Source organism: Aedes aegypti, chromosome 3 (assembly GCF_002204515.2).
Source record: "Aedes aegypti strain LVP_AGWG chromosome 3, AaegL5.0 Primary Assembly, whole genome shotgun sequence".
Taxonomy (NCBI): Eukaryota; Metazoa; Arthropoda; class Insecta; order Diptera; family Culicidae; genus Aedes; species Aedes aegypti.
In genome coordinates this window covers 314,629,102-314,649,894 of record NC_035109.1, presented here as the reverse complement: position 1 = coordinate 314,649,894, position 20,793 = coordinate 314,629,102, and the positions used below count along the sequence as shown (strand labels likewise).

Here is a 20,793-nt window from a genome sequence, read left to right as displayed (position 1 = left end):
ACTTCTAGTACTGCATTTGGTCCCTCTGTAGTGCAAAAGGTACCCAAGTTTGACACATCGCAGTACACTTTTCACGGCATTCTAGATTACTTTATGAGCCATAAAATTTTGGGCATTTGCAAGGGACATGAAGGTCTTTAATTTGTCTTTGGTATAATGGCACTATATTAGCACGCAGGGCGAATAGGATCCTAAAGCACTGTACCAATTTTAGTGCCAAACGCTTAAGTTTAGGCTAAAAGCACATGTTTACTCAATTTTTTAATGTTTTTTGTTTGTTTAAGTCCAAAAAACATTTTTTATGTTTTTTTTTCAGATTTTGCCACACCCATTGGCTTAAACTCAAATTTTGGGTGTATTTTGTTTTCCGTGTCCCTTCCGAAATGTCAGATAGGAACAACCCCAGTGTTAAAACTAAAAGCCCTGTGGTGTTTTTGTCGACAAGCGAACGTCAAACATGATCAAAAGTGTCAAGGTTCATTTATAGACCCAATTTTTAAATTTAAGTTTCAATATGATAGAGCCGTTATATGAGCGGGGAAAATTGCTAAAGTAGTTGCAGTAACATGCTCTTTCGTGTTATCAAATAAAAACAAAATTTCATTAAACATTTTAGGACCCTATTAAAGTGTCAATTGGTTACTTGGGTGGTCAAGATGGTCTGGTTTGTTCAGCAGACAATGAATGCGGGCCGAACTTCATGTCTTCAAGTCAAGGTAAAGCAGACGCCTAAGAGAACCGATAAACAGAACACGATGGCTGTGGTTACTGCAGCCGAAATGCATCGTAATGGACGACGAGACGTACATTAAAGTAAACGCCAAGCAGATCTCCGGCCCGGAGTTTTTCGACTGAAATTCCAAGCTGGATGTTTCGGAGAAGTTCCGGAACAAAACGAATTTTATACATTGTACATTCGCATATCATAATCCACATCACATTCAATCAGAAGTGTGTCAAACGTCAAGCGCCACTGACAAAGCATCAACGGTAGCAACGCGGTGGCAGTATTGTAATCACCACTCTGGCACTGGCTTCCAATGCGTTTGTTGCGGTGAGAAACGAACATTTAAATGTCAAACCCCTGCTGAGAGATGAGACCCGCACTCAACGAACAACAAATTCTGCATAGCAGAACCAGCAGCCAGTGAAAAGGATCAACTTTACAGGAATGCAATTATTTCTTCATTAGGAACAGGCACCCCGTCGGGTGTGCCGAGTCATGCCGTTCGATAACTGGAACACACACACAGTTAGTTGTTGTTCGATTACTGGAACGGTGTTTGTCAGGTTTTATTTCGATTGATTTGAAACCTGGATGGCATGACAACAAGGTACGTTTGAATTTCATTTTTGTGCAAGTTTTCATCATAACAGGCTGTTTTTCTTCACGCCAATCTGTCATGGAACGGCCTACTTTTTCTGCACTGTATTATGCAGTGTCATAAGAGTCACTACGCAACGCTTTCCCATTATACAACTTCTTTTAGTCACGTAGTGAATCCTTACCTTATTAGGGCCCAAAAACGCTATATGAGTTTACGTTACACAAAAACATGTTTTCTCAATTTTCCAGAGTTTTGAACAGGGTGCCAAACGCTTAAATTTATGACAAAAACACATTTTTACTAAATGTTTTTCGTTGGTTTGAGTCCTCTAAACATTTTTTCTGGTTTTTGAGATTTTGTCATAATCCTTGATTTAAACTTAAACTTTTGGTATATTTTGTTTTCCGTGTCCCTCCAGAAATGTCAGATAGGAACAACCCCAGTGTTAAAATATAGAACCCTTGTGGTGTTTTTGTCGACTACGCAAACGTCAAACATGATCAAAAGCGTCAAGGTTGAAATTTCAACCTATTTTTTCAAATTATAGTTTAATTATGATATAGCCGTTATTAGGGCGTGAAAATTTGCTAAGGTAGTAACAAAGAATACATTTTATCGTGAGTAAAAAAAAAAGATTTTATCACAATTTATAGAACCTTATTGTGTTGAAAATGTCGAAAATTATACGAAACTTGTCTCTTGGACAGAAGTACCAAAACAATCCGCAAAAATAAGCATCAACCACCAGCATGACGCTTATCGTCACCTGACGATCGTTTTCAAATCAAACCATGTGCTTATCGTCACCGTACCATCTTTCCACCCTCACCCTCACACTTTCTCCTACACGATTCTTTTCCCAAGAGTCCACCCGTCATGTTTCCCCTCCCGCAGCTTCACGACATTATCCCAAATCACATTACAAGCGAAAATTGATACATTGCTGTCGCTGCCAAAATATGTCACGCAGAAGTCTGTTTTCCTCCCCTCTGACAGTCATTTGTGGCGGTGCTTCATTCCGAAGGAACCGGCGAGATTAGATCTCTTGATGATGCTGCTCATCGTCTACCGCTTGTATTTATTAGATTTTCGTTGTTCTGGTTTTTATCTTCGCTTCCCCAAACGACTAACGGGAAGACCTTTTCGCTTCCGGAATATCGGAGTGTATTTTAATTGTCAATCCGTTAGGATTGGGATAGTGAGTACTCCCCTGGTCAAACATATTATACAATAGTTTTTATTGTAACAATACCATATTTTCAACAGGTTTACCATAGAACGAAATGTAATTTGTCCAATTCACTTACCATCTGTTGTATTGTTTTGTAGCATTGAATTAATTTGAAATGTCATTTCTACATTAAAAATTGGGATCGATATGTAAATTTACAATAGAATTTTGAAAAAATTGTCCACGCTAAGTTAAAACTCAAGGTATTTTTCGCGCAAAACATAAAAGGAATATTGTTTACCTGGTATTTATAAAATAAAACAATGGTGAATTTCCAGAAAAACCAATAAATGTTTTGCTGGCATATTCAACAGAAAATAAACAAAACAATATCGACTCTATATATTGTACACCATAGGTTGTATGGTGATTGAATACCTTTTGTACCTTTTTATTCGGACAGTCACAATGTGTTTCTAGTCCAGCGTCGGAGAGTTGCAGGGCGAAGACTAATTCACTGTCACCTCCGTCGTCGTCAGCCAGCCCGTAATGAATTCAAATGGGAAAATAAACGGCTGCGATAGGACACCAACAACATAATCATTATTTTGAGAATCCTATGATTGGGGAGCGGGACCCACACGTAGGTCATTCGCGGCTGATATTCACCCCAAATGTTTCAAATTTGTCATGGAAAGACAATTTCATTCTTTCAAAATTGATACCTCAACACATTTTGTATGTTTTTTTTTATTAATACGCCTTTTACGAAAATGAGACATCTCTAAATACTGAACAACATACTCAAAATAAGACATTAATGCTACGTCCAGACTAGAGCTGATAAAACGTAATATAGGCTCTCTCGATATCAGAAACCCTACATCTAGTTCTCACTGGAAATATAAAGTTCGACGTTCGATATCAAGATAGCCTATGGACCGCAGCCTCCTGACACCGCCCATACAACCCCATTGTAAAATAACGAGCAAACATCTCTGGTTCCCACTGGGAAGTGGTTCCCACTGACAGCTCAATGTTTGTAAATAAATAACCGTTTGAGGACTAACAATCGATGATGGCGAAATCTTTTTCTCCGAAAAAATTCTTTTCCCGCATAACAATTGTTATTCGAACAAACAAACGGTTGCAAACTATTGGCTGGCAGTACAGCAAGTCAATTTGGGTTGATGTGATTAGCTAGAAACACATTTTAGTATTGGAGGAAAATTTCTCCAATATGATTAGGCCAATGTACGTTGTTGCTCTTGAGTTTGATGCTGACCACGAAAACATGGCTGCCTAGCACCGGGTTGATGGACCGATGCACGAGTTCACTATCTGACGTTTGAGCGGTGCCGTGATATTTACGTCACCATGGCAACGAGTGAATTCGGCACCGCTCAAACGTCAAATTAGTGAACACGTGCATCGGTCCATATTACGTAATATCGGCTCTAGTCTGAACGTAGCATAAGCTAAGTATGCTGTTCCGCACAAGAAAAGTTGAGAAATTCCTTGACTGAATGGATCAAGAAATTTTTTGCAAAGCGCAACCATTTAAACTGACATTTTTCTCAACTGCGTACTGCGATCAAAGAAATGTGTTTTCTTGACCATTTCTGAAAAGAAATTTCGCACGCATCGAGATAGGCGATTACCTGTCTTTAAATAACAATTCAAAAAGTATACAAGAACCTTATATTTTATATACAGATTGTATTGAAATCTCAAACACATATTTTGTATTGAAACCTTATATGTATTTACTGAATAAAAAACTTAGTTGGGTCACAAGTAGAGCGGATAACAACTCTGCGAGAGCTTCATTCACATGAATGATAGATTCTAGGCCATTTCTACAAAAGATACTAAAGGCACTGTCATTCACGCTTGGCGAGTGCTCCTCGGGTTAATAAAGTGGCTTCTTCATACGACAGACCACGCGTGTCTTGAGCTCAGTTAGCTTCTCCGTTAGTACCGCTAATGTCTGGTTAACTGTACAATAGACCATTGGAGATGTGCAGAGCACCTCCGATTGTCATCTCGGCATACGAGTCTTCCATTTCACGTGCTCAGCCGACGTTTGTTAAAATCATTCGAATGGTCGAGATCCAATACGAAAAGGAGGCGATTTCAATGCATGAGCCTTGGGGTTGGATATAACCCTACCAATGCATTGCAATGCCAGAACCAGCTGGAGGCTCCGTCTAAGTTAGATCTATGTGACGAAGCTACTGTTAGCATATTTTGATTATATGTAGTCGATTGTTTTCGGACAGACACCTATTGTGATCACGCAGCACGAAACTTCTGCAACAGTATCCTAAAAATATATTGGCGGTCCCAGATATATTTAGAACAGCGTTGCATAAGTGTCTAGCGGAAGGCTGCTTCCCTGACAGATGGAAGGTGCAGAACCTGATATTTCTGCCAAAACTGGGAAAACCGCCAGGAGATCCTGCTTTATATAAACCAATATGCTGGATACTCTTGGAAAACTGCTGGAGAAGATAATCCTTGGCAGGCTGACGATCTACACGAAAGGCGAGAACGGATTGTCGAAAAGGCAGTTCGGATTCCATAAACAGACTTCGACGATGGATGCTATTCGGACAGTCATCGCGTGCGCGGAGAAAGCGTACAAGCAGAAGAGGAGGGGCAATTGATACTGCACAGTGGTAACAATTGACGTTAAGAATGCGTACAACAGTGCCAGCCAGTTGGAAGGCTATCGCCGCTGCTCAACAAAGAAAGCGGGTCCCCGAATTAAAAACAAATCTTATAAATGTCATGGTGGTTCGAATGCTATTCAAGTAGGAGACTTTCACTCCAAATATCATAAAAATCGATTGAGATTTGGAAAAGTTATGGCTATCTGTTTTTTTTTCGACGTAAATATTGTAATTTTTGGTCAAACTTTCGTTGCATGGAACCAATTGAAGATAAAATGTTTTTCAATATTTTATGTAAGGGCGTTTCTAGGCCTATCATAAGGTTGCTTTGAGGTGTATTAGTTTTTGCATAAATGCTTGAAAACAATTTTTGGCCCATAGTGGGGCAAAAGTTCGAATCAGCGGGGCAAAAGTTCGACCCATGTATAAAATCACGGAAAAATTTGCATATTGCCTAAAATCCACATATTTTCTTCAAATTTAGTTAAATTTGTCTGATCGTGTAAAAATTGTCACCAAAATTTTACATTTCCACTTAGTTTTGCGAAAAACTGCTATTTTTGAGTATATTACAATTAACTCGGTTTTGGGCAATTTTTTGATGAAAATTTAGTGTGTATTTTTCGTTAAACTTATGTTTACGGCTGGTGTAAAGTATGCCTGTCATAAAAGGATCGATATTTTTTGTTTTAGCCAGCGAACTTTTGCCCCACACTAGATTCAAACTCTTGCCCCACCGGTGGGGCAAAAGTTCGAATAAGACAATCAATTTTGAAACTGTTATAACTAAAAATGAGTAAATATTTTGACACAAGTTTGTTCAGCAAAATTATAGCCAATATGTTGAAGGTTCACTGTATGGTATTTGTTTTGTTTTAACTGCTATGGTTTTCCTGGAAACTTTGATTATACCACTAAGGTCGAACTTTTGCCCCACCTTACTCTAAAGTGCAAAGCTACTTTCAGAACCGAGTACTGGTTTACGACCAAGTTTATGATACAAACCACGGACGGATGTTAACTAAAGTAACAGTGTGCGTTGCACAGGGATCAATACTTGGTCCAACACTGTGGAAACTATGTACGATGGAGTTGGATGAAGAACTGCTGAATGGAGTCGAGATCGTCAGGTTCGCAGATGACGTAGTTCTTGCGATAATTGGCGATGCTATGGAGGAGGTTGAGATGCTGACGGCGGAATCGCTAGACATCATTGAATTGTGGATGACTGGAGTCAAGCTGCAGTTGGCTCACCCTAAAATGGAGGTGGTAGTATCATATAGGCGTATCTGCAGTGATCGATTTCCCTTCTTCGATGAATCAATTTCAGAAACATTTTACGATGCAGCATGACAAAAGACGTTACAAACTTTTTTCCTTCGACATTTACTACTTTCGAAATTCTGTCTTTCAGTCCATGATATTTGGTTAAAAAAACACTGACCTGATGGAAAAATGGCTTAAAAAGATGAGATTATGGTCACTGTCGAAGATGGCGAAATGAAAAGTCAAAAACAGAAAAAGGGAAACATTAATAGTCATTCACTCAAAAGAGAATTGAAAGGGCATCAGATTTTTGTGCCAGAAAAAAAGTTATCAATGAATTACTCGCCGAAACTTGCCGAATAAAACAAACTCAAACTATGTCGCTTCACATTATTTTAAGCAATAATTTATTCCCCTGAAAGTTTCCTTCTCCAAAAATCCAGTACCTTCGTTAATGCTCATTCGCCGCAATCCTGGTCCTTAAATTAAGAGCAGGGAAAAAACCCTCAAAGAAGTAAGCACCAGGAACCAACTATCGTCTTCGCGCCCTTCACTTCAGAGTTTCTGGGTGTTTTTTTGGCCACTTACCAAATTCATAATGTCCACCTCATCGAGCTGCTGTTTCCGTAGTCGTTCTTCCCGCCGGAGTGCCGCTTCCTTCTGCTGGTGCCGGCGCTGTTTGTTTCTCAAGTGTCCCATGTTCCGGTCCGGCGGCAAAAGCAGCGGCGGCAACGATGGCGACTATGATGGCACCGTACTTTTTTTTCGTCCTCTTCCTGTGGACTTCGTGGCCGTGGAATCTCCCTGAAAGTTGAAGTAAGCAAAAAGGAAAGAACCGGTCGTTAAAGCTATTCGCCCATTTTCACCGCACAGTTTGTGGGTTGAAGGAGATGTTCGGGGAAACGGAGTTGAATAAATTTCCCTTTAAAGACTTCCTGCTTTGGAGCTCCAAAGGGGGTTGTCATCTTTAAGGAAATCAATAAATTTTGCCCCTCCGACTGCTGCAACGTGTTGCTCCACGTTTCGACACTCGTTCATTCATTATGGATTGCCTAGCGAAAGGCAAAGGTACCCTTTCCGCATTAACCCCCTGAAAGTAGGCATTTTTTTCTCCGGGATCTTATTGTGCGAAAGCATTGAGGAATGCCATTCTAATGGAAATCCGAATTCGCGAAAAATTGATAAAATACAAAGGGCCACTCCGGGTCAGGTCGTATTTCTTGGTCAGAGTGTCCCAAGTTCAGGGTATCAGAAGGCTGGCTCCAAAGACACGTTCCCACCAGTTAAAAATTTAAAGAAGTAAAGAGACAGGCCAAATTCCCAACTGTTCATTTCGTAGTCAACGAGATAGATGACTTAATACATGGATGGCAATGGATCATTAAAATAGCCAAAACGGTTGCTATGGAAAGCATAGATAGCGCCACCGTAGTCTTGTGTGTTTGACAGAACAGCAATGCTGTCACAATGTTAAATCCCATATACAGTGGCGCCTTTGTTTTGATGCGGTGAGCACTTGCAAAAACGACATTCAATGATCCATTGGCAGACAGATAACTTGGGAATCAGTTTGAGAACCCCTGCCACTCGGCCCTGTGGACCATTACCCTCCGAAGAACCGTCGAAGAAATGCAAATTTGTGCAAAATTTTCCCCCTTTTTTCGCGCCACGATTGGTGACAGTTGTGAACAATGGAGACACACCGCACTTTTTCCCTGGGCAGCAGAATACTGTATTCATAGTCCATAAAAGGCGAGAACTGACAGCGGAAAGTGGTTAACTTTATGCAACCTTTCCGAATCGCTATCGAAGTCACATTAATCTTTAATAATGCGATAGAAGAAGCGGTAGGAGCGTGATGTGACTTGGAACTGAGAAGTTTTTGGCGAAGTATCAGAACAAAATTGGCAAGGAAGTTGCATACTGTTAGGTGATAGAATTTAAGATTCCTTTTGTCCGGAATCAGAAAGTTTAAAGTTCCGTCGGGTCCTCCGGAATCGACTCGACGACTCGAATCAGGATAAAGATACGGAACGGAATACCCGAACGGCGCAGGACCAACCGTTCCGCATCATGTCCGGCAAAATCGATACCAACCGGGAGGAGGCTGTTTTGTGTGTCGTGTGGTGGGTTCACCGTTGTCGCCGCCGTCGTCTGATGTGTTGTTCCTGACGTGTGACCAGGCAAATTGAATGTGATGTAAAACATTGGTTCTTTGATGATGGGGTTGCTGCCAGCTGCCGGGATGTAAAGTATTCTTGGAACCGGGGGAAGAATCGGTGTTCTGTTAGATGCGAACGGAAGCAAGTGTTCGCTCGGTACCGTGAGGTGTAGCAATTTAGGTTTTGTAGAAGTTTTAAAGGTGGTTTATTGAACCTAAGCATAAAATTATTGAGACGGACTATAAATCCTATAGCCATCATTAGGTTCGGTATCTTATCTAACTTAGATAAGATACCATCTAACAAATATCGAAACGAAACAATCATCCAAGTTTTATGATGGCTTTATCGATGACTATTGTAGATCTTCTGGTTTGTCTGAAGTTTTTCGAAACCTTCTTAAAACTTCTGGTCTCCATTAGTTATTGAACCTTTTTTCCAGTGGACCCGTTTTTTTAGCTCAAACTCTTATATTCGTACCTTTCTGAGAATTATATTAGACTTTTATTAAACACGAAGACGTAGTAGTCGGGCTCATATTGGGTACCGAAATCGGAGGGTAAATTGATCACTTTTTTTTTACAAATTTTTGTTGTGTTATCTTTCGGAGTTCAAGACCTATAGGATTTTCTGCGTAAAAAATACTCAAGAAAATTAAATTTCTTTAGCAGTACGCTGCCGTGAATCGCAAGTCAGTCCCACCTGTAAAAAGTAGGCATTGAGAAAATGGGATGTGAAGTTTATAAACTCGTTTTCCATGCGAATATTCAAAAATTCCAGAGGATTGGAACATGTTCAAATTTCAATCTCAACTTTCACAATTTGCTTTTTACTACAGTATCTTTACGAGAAAAATATAAAGATGATCAAAACACGGTTCATTCTTGTGTTAAGCGAAGTATGCACTTCAACAGAAAAGTAATCGTCTATTTCGATGCGTGGGAAATTTCTTGCATGAAATGCTCAAGAAAAGCATTTTTCTTTGATCGCAGTACGCAGTTGAAAAGAAATGTAATTTCAAATGGAGCTCACTGTAGGAAATTTCTTGACTATTTCTTGAGCAGAAATTTTTACTTTTCTTGAGTGGAACAGCATACCTAGCATTACTCGGTGCGGAAATCTGTAGTGGGACTGATATGCGGTTAGTTTTCATTATGAGACAATTTCACTTGCTGTTTTTTTCTAATTTTTTTTTCGAACAAATCACGTTATCCCATTAGTGGAGCTAAAAGAGCATTGGAAGATATGTTAAAAACTGAACCCAACTCAATTTTGACGAATATGCAGATGTGACTGACTTAAAATTCACGGCAGTAAAAGAAGTCATCGCCAAAAATTTAAATTACGTATTAAGAAGAATAATGTGAAGCTTTCAACACATATTTTTGTTGGAAACTGTTATCATAGCAACGAAGATTTGTTGGGTTTTTTTCGACATAAGCTAAGTATGCTGTTCCGCTCAAGAAAAGTAAAACTTTCTACGGAAAAAATGGTCAAGAAATTTTCTACAGTGAGCTCCATTTGAAATGACATTTCTTTTCATCTGCGTACTACGATCGAAGAAAAATGCATCTTTTGACCATTTCTTGCAAGAAATTTTCCACGCATCGAGATAGGCGATTACTTTTCTGTTGAAGTGCATACTTAGCTATGGATCAATGCACGAGTTCACTAATTTGACGTTTTAGCGGTGCCATATTCACTCGTTGCCATGGTCCCATAAATAACACGGCACCGCTAAAACGTCAAATAATGAACCCGTGCATAGGTCCATAGAAAAAAAAAGTGTCATTGAAGTGCCAGAGCCTGTTCATCAAGCATGAAGCATCAAGCGAACCCAGAAGCGGAAACGTAGACGCCCACATACAAAACGAACGTAGTTTTTCTCCGACGGCGACAAAAAGGTTTTGATCGCTGAAGTGAAAAAACGTCCAGTTCTATGGGATCTGTCGCATTGGGATCATGCGAATTACCAAAGCGACAGATAAAGCGTGGAAAGACATAGCAAAAGAGCTACCGAGAACCGGTAAGACGTTTTTGTGTTTTAACGGTTTTGCCACAACTTTGAAATTTCATAATCTTTTTGTTTTTGCTGCAGGTTCAGAATGTAAAACAGTGTGAATAGCTCCACGCGAAAGTCACTGATACCGCCAGAAAATTTCAATCAAAACATGTGTCGTCATTCCTATCGCCAATCATGAGGCTTACAGGATAGTAAAATAGAGCAAGCCTTGCTTTCTTTTGCACTCGTTCGAGTTTGCGATAGGAATGACGTCACTGCCAAATGTCATTTTTCGGAGTATAATACCTTGCTTCTTTTTACCGTGACTAACAGCCTACCCACTCCCCCCTCCCACTCCCTTCAAGAAGTGCAGGATTACGTTGGAACAGTCCGATGTCTTCACTGCCCTTGTTCATATTCTCACGCTGAACAAGTGCGTCGAAGACATCAGAACGATCCGACGTGATCCTGCACCTTTTTTCACCATCCCGAACTTGCCATTTTAATGGACGACACTGACTACACTACACTACAGTGAGTCCGAACTTAAATTTGACAGTTCGGAAATTATTTCTCATCCAACTGATCAATGAGCTGTCAACTGTAATTTTTGTCTGGTCTAATTCGTTGCCGATTCATCCTAAATGCAAGCAAGTTATTGTCGGCGCGGTAAAAAAAATAAAAGATTGCCTCCCTTTTTTTTTAAAAAAAAAAAGTAAAGTGAAATGTCCACCTCTCTGAAAAATTATTCTGGTTGAACACGATAAGCTGGACGACCACACCCGCTATAATTATTGATAAAATCCCGCATAGAAAAATACAATTCGTCTTACATTCAAAACAATAAAACACTTATTTCCGTTAAGGTCAACGTATTACAAACAGTTGCTTTTATGTTAAACAATACGAAATTCAAAGTTGTAGACCATAAAGTATCATTTCAGTATTAAATACTAAATGGTGACAATTACCTAAACTGTAGTGACATTGTAAAATTATATAGAGCTGCCAAATCGTGAGATACGGTTGAAACATATCATCAACGTTCGCCAAATGATTCACTCTTGAACATCCGCAAACGAGTCCGTAACACACTCACACATGTACATTTTACTATATGTTACAAATGCTTAACAGTTTGGCGAACAGTTGCACGCATTGGTATCAGGTATCAGAAGGCCGGCTCCAGAGGCACGTTCCCCGCCATTTGGGAGATTTGTGCCATCGCCATATTTGAGCCTATTTCATCATCTACCCGAAGGGAGAGGAAAGGGAAGGGAAAGATGGGAGGAAATAGGAGTGGGGTCCCTTGAAGAGGGAAAATCGCATAAGCGAATTGAGAGCATGTAGCTCCATACCACAATGGGTTCGAACAGCGCCCTGAAAAGGACACTGCAAAAACGCATGAGCGTAAAGAGAGCCTATAGCTCATTACCACAGCGGGTTAAGAATAACAGAATGTCCTAAAGATTCAGGTTTCTGAAATCAGTTTTACTTAATAAGTGTTAACCAAGTAATTGGAATCGCAATTACGCGAAGATTGGATAGTTACATATCAGATGATAAGAAGTTCCATAATCGGAATCACAACTATCACACAAAAAATGTATCAGCACACTGAATATTTGCCATGTGATAGTTGAGTCGGCAGTGGCCAGTCAAGGTTGTTACCAAGAGACTGCAATTCTGCTTTGACAGATTTGTTAAATACTTATCCACCTTTGGGATGGCTCAGTAATGTACAATTTTGTTTGACGACATGACTCAAAATTATTCCAATATTGCTTGTGCTGAGTTGCCGCTCAAGAATTTCTGAAGCTTCACCCAGCACATCGAAATTGGAATAGCTGCCTGAGAGCCAATGAAGTCATGCGATGCTCCATTGCGAGCTAATTCATAAGCCAATTCATTCCCAGCAATGGAAGAATAGCAAGGACCCATATAAGTTTAACAGAGTTCACTGAATTCAGTTCCTCAAATTGAGTTCGACGTGCGATAACAAGCTTAGACCTTGAGTTGGCCTAAGCAAGAGCTTTAAAAGCAGCCTGACTATCTGACATATTCCTTTACAAATAGCCAGACGTCAACTAGTCCCGCAAAGGGAGTTGTGAGTAACAAAGTGACAAGCAATTGTGGGTTTCACTCGAATCAAGGACAATTGTGTCCCAATTCACCGGAAATGGAAACATTCAAATCACTAGGATTTCCAATGGACGGAGAGAATTCATAGAATTTGGTCACAACCAATTTCCAGTTTGTGGAGTATAACAAATGCAAAGTCTGCAAATTTACATTCATATGTTCATATAGAAATGTAGCGATGATCAGATAATGATTTATCATCTGATACATGACAATTCGTCAACTCGTGACTGATTCTGTTCAAGCAGAGCATTATGTCTAACACTTCTTCTCTAATAGATACCATGAAGGTTGGGCGATTCCCTAAAATAAGTAATCCAAGATTTGAACTACTTGAGCATTCCATCAGACTGGAGCTTCTCAAATTAATATCTGAGCTACTCCAGATGATGTGATGAGTATCAGCATCACTACCCACAAATCAGCAGAAGGCTTTTTCATAGGCAGTGAACGACAACTCGTTTGAAATCATCCATTGCGGATGATTCATCATGTGGTAAATACACCACAAAACGAAAGACGTATTTCCTATTGAGGTCACCAACAGAAATATCAATTGTGACAGCACATACATCTCTGGTTGTTAACCCAGAAATGAGTGTAGCAACGTCAGCGCTATTTACGAGCACGCATGCACGAGGTATGGCACGCGAGTTTGCCATTTCATGTTTATGAAAGTAACAAAAACTGGATCCACAAGGTTACCTAGAAAAAAGTTCACAAAAGTAAGGTTTTTGCGCCATTTGAACTGTACCATTTGCATTAGTCTACAAAGATTAATCGTTGCTGATATTTTATGCTGAAGATTGGTCTGACTAAGCTATCCTAACCGTAGCCGCTACCCAAACTAAGCAGGATTAAGCTTTTCGCAATCTCAGAACGAAAAAGACCAGCAGCGAGAAAACCAGATCGGTATCTCTTAAAAGTCGCCAAAGGCGAAAAGCACAGACTACACTGTGTAATACGCATAATGCGAAACCATAGAGGTGGAAATTTTAAACTAACTTACAACGTATTAATAATCCCACCCTTATTTAGCCTCAGGCTTGAGACTGAAGAAGAGCAGCCGATTATCTCGGAGAAACACAAGGTCACCTGTACCATTGCTCCGGGTAGCACAGGAAAGGCATAATACTGTAGAGGGCGCCCTGGTACTCCACAGGCTCCGTTTGCGGTTAGGTTTTATTTAGACCCCCCTAACCATTCATTCTTAGGCACGGTAAGCTTAAAGCCGCATGAATTAGAGGTCACCTGTGAGGTGGACTTTTACCACCGGAACAGGCAGTCCGTAGTGTTAATTCTTAGCCAGTTGAAACAACCGCTACCGACACTACACGGCTATCTAGGCTGATCGGGAAAAGGAAGTTAACATTGATGATTAACTCCTGACGTGCCCAAACAGCCGGAAATAAAAGATTGCCTCCCTTTTTTTTTAAAAAAAAAAAAAAGTAAAGTGAAATGTCCACCTCTCTGAAAAATTATTCTGGTTGAACACGATAAGCTGGACGACCACACCCGCTATAATTATTGATAAAATCCCGCATAGAAAAATACAATTCGTCTTACATTCAAAACAATAAAACACTTATTTCCGTTAAGGTCAACGTATTACAAACAGTTGCTTTTATGTTAAACAATACGAAATTCAAAGTTGTAGACCATAAAGTATCATTTCAGTATTAAATACTAAATGGTGACAATTACCTAAACTGTAGTGACATTGTAAAATTATATAGAGCTGCCAAATCGTGAGATACGGTTGAAACATATCATCAACGTTCGCCAAATGATTCACTCTTGAACATCCGCAAACGAGTCCGTAACACACTCACACATGTACATTTTACTATATGTTACAAATGCTTAACAGTTTGGCGAACAGTTGCACGCATTGGTAAGCGTATATATTTCAGAATCATTTAACTGCAAACGCTAAAAGCAACTAACAGACCCATGTTTAAATTCTCATCAATCAATAGAATTTATCTTACCCTTCACCACAACTGATCTGAAAATCATTATAGTCCAGATTTAAGGATGCATCAAAAATTCCAGTTTTTGTCAGGAATCGTTTTTTTTTTCAAAAAACTTTGTAAATGTTTTACATTTACTGTGTGTTGTTTTTAGCGTGTCCTGTTAATTTTGTTCTAGAAGTGAAAAAAAGCAAAAAAGTGAAAATTTTGCAGAGTAGTGCAAATAGATGAAAAATGAAGAGTATTTTTGTGGCAGAACAGCTCTTGTTGCTTTCCGGGGCATGCCTGCTGATCCTTGTGTGCTCTCGATGTTAGTTGCCTATCACAACGCTTCATCGTCATTGCAGAAGTCGGCGAAATTTTACCAACAATCGATTGGAAGAAACCTTTCGGGTAATCCGGCAAAATGGCTGTGAAACATGCCTTCGTTTGCGGAACAATCAAAAATTTCACTCAAAGATTTTGTAAGGTAAGTGTTAGTGGCATAGAATACTGATTCTCTTTACTGGGGTATTTTCCCATAACATCACGCGGCCTTACCCTTAGGGAACGACGCACGGCTCACCCTGTTATGGTTCTGGGAGAATAACATTACGGCATTTGCTTAAGTGCAGTGCGTCGTTCTCCCAAAGGATGGCTGCGTGAAATTTTGCAAGTGCCCTATAGGAAACCAACCAACCGCCCCGCGGTGTTTGCTATTCAAAAATATTACAATATTATTTGTTTGTTTCTTTTCTCTGATAGAACCTGTAATTCATTGAAGAATTTAAAGGAAAGCAATGGCACGGCATGACCAGACCCTTCGTAATCCGGATACGAATGGAAACGAGTGTAAAACCTCCAACAAGAAAAATAGTGTCCGCAATTACACCATGAACACTCTTCGATGGCCTGTGAGCTGAAAAATCCAAGGGTCAACTTCAGTTGAAACTCTGGAAAAACGATATGTTGGCTGCCTAGTGTATTATTAGAATCGATGGCAAGGTAATCCTTAATACAAATAAATATTATACTATATTTTAATTTTGTGTTCGTCTATTTATTTCAAATGAGAAAAACCAACAGTATGGTATAGGGTAAAAATTACAATAAAGCACATTAAAATAGATATTTCACATACGTTATTTAATTTTGTTCCAACTTTATAGTTCCACTATTTCAATACTGTTTGCTTTACAGTGAATTGCTACAGTATATCGACTGTTCGGCAAACTGTAAACGGAATAAAATGTTCGAGAAAATCGGCATTTTTTTATGGTTACATAACTTAACCGCCTATTCCCCACATTGTTATTTTCCCAAATACCATTCAGCAAACTGTAAAAATAGTTTATGGTTTGGTTGGTTTATTGTTATTTTTGATATTATGTGGAACTGTTCATAAATTGTCGCAAATAGTTGCGGATAGTTTCGGAAACAGTGACTGTATTGTTCCGATTTATGCGGGATGTTCAATGATCTGTAAAAAATGCAACATTTTTAATTCAGGTACTAAGCGGTGTTTAGATCAAACTTACTGTTCCATCGAGCGCATGTTACCGGGAATTTCCCTTAAATGCTAACCACTGAATATAGATTAAGCTATTAGTATTTGGAAATTAAAATTATATCTAAAAGTTTAATATATTACAAGATTATTAAGAGAAATTATAGAGGATTTTCAATTAGCACATATCGTGTTTGAAAATTTTCACTGAATAAGAAATTTCTGTTGCCATGGAGTACACGCTCTGAATACTAATCTGAAGATTCTTGAGACATTCAGTGAAGCAATTCGTGGTTAGATTCTTCAGCTGTCAAATTACTTTTGGTAATAAGCCTATTCACATGACGTTCCAAAACAGCTGATCGGGAAGCTCTTTGACAGTTCTTCTATGAAAATGACAGCCTCGTGTATGCATCGGTCCTACACCGATGTAAACAAATGCATAGACGGACCTGTCACATGAAAAGGCCTATATCCTAAGCAGTGAATCAAATTGTCATCAAAACAGACGAAAAACAAACAAAAAAGCAAGTTTACTCACAATTGTCATGACAATCACAAGGCGCAACATTGCGGCAATTTTTTCAACTCGCGATTAATCAGTTATTTCAAAAACAAAACCATTTTTTGTGGATGCTGTTAAATAATGTGTCATTGTTTACCAACACGAAGAAAGTTCTCGAAAATTGCAATGCGAAGCCCAGAAAATCGATGCGCACGTGGTGATCGAGCATTGTCATGTTATGTTCAAGTTTACAAGACGATTCCAAACCAAACGCCAAAACGTATGCTTTCACTAGCACTCCCTTAGATTGCTTCGCAGATAAATTGCTGGTATAGTGTTTTGATCCATAATATGAGTCGATTTGATCCATGATAAGGATCCTCCTCTCTCCCTAATCCACATCTGTGGGGTGAACATCATTCGAAATTTCTATTAAAATTGACACTTTTTGGAAAATATCGACTATATTTTGCAGTGCCAGGTGTATGACAAATAAGTAATACCTTTTTCAAGTCAACTGAGAATGGTTCAAATAAAATTGATGGAAATTGACGAAATGGCAGCTATTTGAAAATGCCTTGTCGAAGGTCGGAACGTGAAGGTTAATTTGGGGTTGTGGAAGTTCTAGCAGAAGCTCAACGTATCCGGAAAAGGCTTCATGCCGCGACCTGAAATGTGCAGGGATAGGGATGGGAGCATCTTGACGGACGGACGCGAGGTGAACGAAAGATGGAAGCAGCACTTCGATGAACACGTGAATGATAGCGCAGCAAGCAATAAGGATGAAGACTACGGGGGGAATGTCTACGTCAATACTGCGGACGATGAAAACCAACCAGCACCAAAATTGTCATAAACGAAGTTTGAATTCGTGGGAAGTTATCACGCTGAATTCGTTGACGGCCAATCGACAATGAACCAGAACTTTACTGTATAGCACCGCTCTTGTCCCATGTTAGCCTAGAAGAAAATTAAGTTCATCTGAGTAACTCATAGCACTCAATAAATTAATAAATTTAAGTTAGATGAACCCATACTACTGGTGATGCCAGAAATGTTACAAATCACACAGCGTATAGGCCATTTTTCGACATGGAATAGTTTTGCAGCTTGGAAAGCAATCACCGCATCGCCATTTCTGCCTTGGCGCCATTGTCGTTACAACTCCGGTTGCTGTCCGGCCAGTACCTACCTAGTGTTATTTATATTGAAAACAAAAAGCAACTCCCACACTCTTCGAATCCAGTCTGCGGTACCTAGTGGAAATTGCCGACAGGCATATCCACCCGGAATCGGTCCACTGCTGATGATAAGGGATACCCGAACGACTGGGAAAGGCACTGAGTTGGGTAGGCACCTGTTTTCATTTGCTGCGGTCGACCTTCCTATCAACATCACCAGCCACGCAGCAGCAGCAGAACACAGAACCATCCTGTTTCGTGTGCCGGCTTTTATGCCCAGATAAACGACGACGACGACGGCCGGCTCTCCGTATCGAATGGACCCCGGTGGATGCTTTTTCCGTTGGTTGGATGGTTGGTTGTAAGTTCATCAGAGACACGGTTCCTATGGAATTCGAAAATCCCGGAGATGGAGTTTGGGACGCACAGAGGTCCAGTTTATTGAAAAGCTGGCTAATTTTTTGGGAAACAAAAAACAACATCCATCGACAACAACAAATTTCGAAAACTTATTCAAACAGCCTCAAGTCAGAAAAGTATTGTTTACTAACTCTATCGACCCTACGTGTTTCGCAGACAATATTCTACGGGTTCCACTCTAAACCAATTCGATTTTTCACTTTTAGAACGTTTAATTTGCGGATTTACAAAACGACGTAAGCAAGATTTTCAACTTTTGCAACCTAACCGTAACTTTCACCGCTCCGTCGTATGGAGAGACAAAGTGTCTTAACCACGAATCGAAACAGAACACTACTTGAGTCGATTTTACACTGGTACAGAAACGTCGTAAGTAACTGAATAAAACGGCCTATAATTTTGTCTTTAATTTTTCAAAATTAAAGTGCAAAATTTTAGTGAAAAAAATGTTAAAAATGGTTATTTATTTTAAATCAGTTTTAGAAGACAGGTGATTTTTTCAATTAATTTTCTCGAAACCAGATTAAAGTTACTTAGGTCGATTTGTAAAAGTTATCGAGAAATGTATAATTTCACTCAAAAATGTTCAAATTCGGACCACTGTGCGACGGTGAAAGCTTTTTTCGCCCATTATCATTGGGAGGGGGAGGGTTTGCTTCTGCCGCCTTTTCATAAACTATAACTTCGTGGAAGGAGAGGAGGTGTTACCAGGAGAAAAGGTGGAAAAGAAGGCCGAGAGGGGGTTTGCTTTTGTGGTGAAAGATAAAAGAAAACTAGTCCCGGTGGAGCTCGTTACAGGAAAATATTAAAAATGGTTCTGTATGGTATCTGTGAATATGGAATGAAAAATGAATGCCGAGAAGAGTACCAGTGGGTGGTACAACGAGTGGTTTCCACTTTCAATGGATGGAAGGTTGGGGAACAGGAACTAGCAGAAGGTGCACGGCTTCCGGGGAGTGATTTTACATTATTTGCAAGAGTGAAGCTAGTGGAAAGTAACTGTATGAATAGATTTCCGAGCAGCGAGAATGGAAAGTGGTGACTTTTTGGAAAAGTATGGTCGCAAATGAAATATGATGACAAAGAAACTATTGTTGAACGGCTAGAATGTGATACCTTGTGGGAGGAAGAACATTGAAGATTCATTCCAGTTAAACGCAAACTTAAATTTACAACAAAAAAGTGAAATAAATTTGTGTCAAATGAGGTCTCTCTGAGATTAAACAACTAATGTGAGTTTCAATTTAAATTTCTCTTGAATCGATTCTCAATTTTACAAGCCACACTTTCAACTATTTAATAGTTGATAAGAACACATAGGTATCAACAATGCATTTATTGCAATCCTGGCTTTAACAGTTCTTTGCAAATGTTACCCGAACAGTTGATTAACACAGAGTTGTAATAGATTTTGTTATTCAGCTAGCGGTTTTTTTATTATAACAAAATATGTTATAATTTTGGCTGGTTAGTAGTTAAAATAACAAAAATCATAACGAAATTTTCTCTACACTTAGTATATAGCCTAATAGAAAATCACGTTAACTTAGAATCATAGAGCAATCGTAATTAAAAGGCAATTATTGACAATTCTTGGAAGAAGTGAAAACTATTATTAAAAATTAAAAATTAGCAAACCATTGCCGATAAAGGATTTGATTGTAAAATTCAAATTCAAAAACTAGAACAGTTCAAAGTTATCCGTCAAATCGCACTAGTCTGACAGACTTCCTGTAAGAGCTGCTTTTTTTAGGGTTGCATTCTAGGAGCAAAATTGAAAACAATATATTTTTACAATTTCTCATCGTAATAGGCTGTTTTTCATCACGCCAATCTGTCATGAAACGGCCTACTTTCCTGCACTGAAGTATGCAGTGCGGGAATAGTCATTAGGGGCGGTCCACTAATTACGTAAGACAATTTTCGGGATTATTCAACCTCCCCCTCCCCCCATGGTAAAATTTTTTGTATGAAAATCCAAAATAAATTGTATGGCCCGTAAGAAATCTCAAACCCCCCTCCCCCCATAACCCCTTACGTAATTAATGGACAGCCCCTTACGCAACTGAAACCAGTGCTTTAATGATTTATTACGCAACGCTTTCTCATTACGAAACTGTTTTGAGTTGCGTAATAAATAATTACACAACATTTTTTTCAGAAATTGTAAAATAATGGTGAATGCATTCCGATATAATTTCTAATATCGTCAAGTGGTCTTCTACAAAATTGCAAAAAATGCTGTACGTAACTCGTTACAGAACTCGATTTTTACAGCACTCATCTTAATTATCCTACTCGGCAAGCCTCATTGGATAAACTTACGCCTCGTGCTGTAAAAATCATCATTCTGAAATTTGTTCCGTAAACTACTATTTAAATAATACTTTTTAAAGCATATGAAACTATGGGTGTAAAAAAATCAAAACTGAAAATAAAGACAAACAAGTGAGACGAATTTGTGTCAAATGGAGCCCCATTC

The 20,793-nt window shown here is 39.2% G+C and overlaps 2 long non-coding RNA genes across 2 annotated transcripts in view; one reads left to right on the top strand and one right to left on the bottom strand.

Annotated features, from left to right (window-relative positions):
- Positions 1-6,824: 6,824 nt before the first annotated feature.
- Positions 6,825-20,793, bottom strand: part of LOC110678636 — a 293,911-nt gene continuing 279,942 nt past the window's right edge. The window contains exon 4 of the long non-coding RNA XR_002501795.1: positions 6,825-7,244. This is a non-coding gene — a long non-coding RNA (uncharacterized LOC110678636). The remainder of the gene's footprint in view (positions 7,245-20,793) is intronic.
- Positions 14,906-15,742, top strand: LOC110678637. The gene is made up of 2 exons (XR_002501796.1): positions 14,906-15,188; positions 15,464-15,742. It is a non-coding gene; the product is annotated as an uncharacterized LOC110678637 (long non-coding RNA).